Source organism: Austrofundulus limnaeus, unplaced genomic scaffold, assembly GCF_001266775.1.
Source record: "Austrofundulus limnaeus strain Quisiro unplaced genomic scaffold, Austrofundulus_limnaeus-1.0 Scaffold1014, whole genome shotgun sequence".
Classification (NCBI taxonomy): Eukaryota; Metazoa; Chordata; class Actinopteri; order Cyprinodontiformes; family Rivulidae; genus Austrofundulus; species Austrofundulus limnaeus.
In genome coordinates, this window is record NW_013953416.1 from 72,359 (window position 1) to 74,050 (window position 1,692).

Consider the following 1,692-nt stretch of genomic DNA (forward strand, 5'->3'; position numbering starts at 1 on the left):
GTTTTAAATCATTTATAGATCATTTATAAAAAACATAAATGCTGTTATTGCAGACTAGTTAATGTTCTACTTGTATTTATTTATAATACTAATTTTTTATATTGAATCTTTAATCTATGAACATTTTTGACAAGTACGTTATATCTGAGCAACTAACAAAACATTACAACTAAATTCCATGAGTAAAAAGTGTTTATATTGGATTTAATGTTTTACAAACTCATGAATAACTTTTTTATGAAACAGTAATAMATCATTTATAACAGATTCTTATGAGGAAGAGGCTTCAAAACAAAACCTGATGCAGATAATAAAATATTTTGTGATAATCTCTGAAACTGAAGTGAAATCAAGCTGCTGACAGGTGCAAACAACAAACCTCTGCCTCACTTCAGGATCCTTTCATTTGATTTGACTGAAAACTGAAAAAGAATGAAAAACAAAGCCCTGAACAACGAGCTGCTCATGGTGACTCTGACAGGTTTCTGTCTGATGTAGCAACAAACAGCTGGTGTTTGGAGCCTTTAGGGTTTTAGGGTTTTGAGGAGCGGACTCCGAGCTGCTACGACATCTTCCTCCTCCTCTTCCTCCTCCTCCTCCTCCTCCTCCTCCTCCAGAGAACATCCTTGAACCGAGCCACAGCTTTTCCTTTTCTTCTTCTTGTGTTTTTGCTGCACTCCTGTAAATACTCACTGACGTTAGAGAAGCTTGTTCTTTCAGTCTGTCAGACGTGAAGAACACCTCCACTSGTCACAAACTGCAGCCCCGAGGCTGAAACACTGAAGAATCAAAGCGTCTCATCGTTTCCTCTCTAAGAGTCACGTTAAAGATTGTACACTGGAGCATTCTGCCGTACGTTAGTTTAGCTGTGTGAAACCTGAGCAGGTGTGTCGGCTCGCTGATTTTCTTCTTTGACTTTTTGTTCTGATGGATTCATGCAAACAGGAGCAGTTTAAACATCATAGATTCAAAGATATTTATACCTAATAATTTTCATTCTATCTTACTGCTCATTTTAGAGGACAAATAATGTTCACTTATTAAAGTTTAGTTGTCTTTCTACAGAATAGAGAACATAGATATACTGTAAGAATTTCTAAAAAAAAATACAATGTTTTTATTGTGGTATTATTTGTATTTCAATTTTTGTATCAGACTGTGAACGACTGTCGGCTCGTGAGTGTGTGTGCGCGTGTGTGCACAGGTGTGTGACATGCATGTGAGCGTATGTTTTCACCCCCCCCGCCTGAATCACTGGAATCAGTCACAAAGACGACCTCAGTTTGAAACACATCTGTGCTGTTAGGAACGCAACAATAAAAGTCCTCTCCTTGTACAGCAACCAGCTGCTGTCTTTCTTCACAGACTTTGATTTATTGACACAATGGTCCTACGACCAGGGGCAGAGCCAGGGGGTGGCCAGGGGGTGGCCATGGCCACCACAGACAAATCTTTGGCCACCCCATTGGCCACCCTGCTGTATACACGCCTTCCACAGTGAAACAACCTTTAGGGGTGTAATAATCCTCCTGAACAGTTGGTGGCAGTGATTAACAGTTTGAAACATCACCAAGCTCTATGACTGAAGAAGAGTAATGACAAGGAAGTGATAGTTTTCTTCTTTTCTTTTGGCTGTGTCCAAAACGACAGGCCGGGTCCTCCGGAGGACCCAGACTCCCCGGTCTCGGCGGG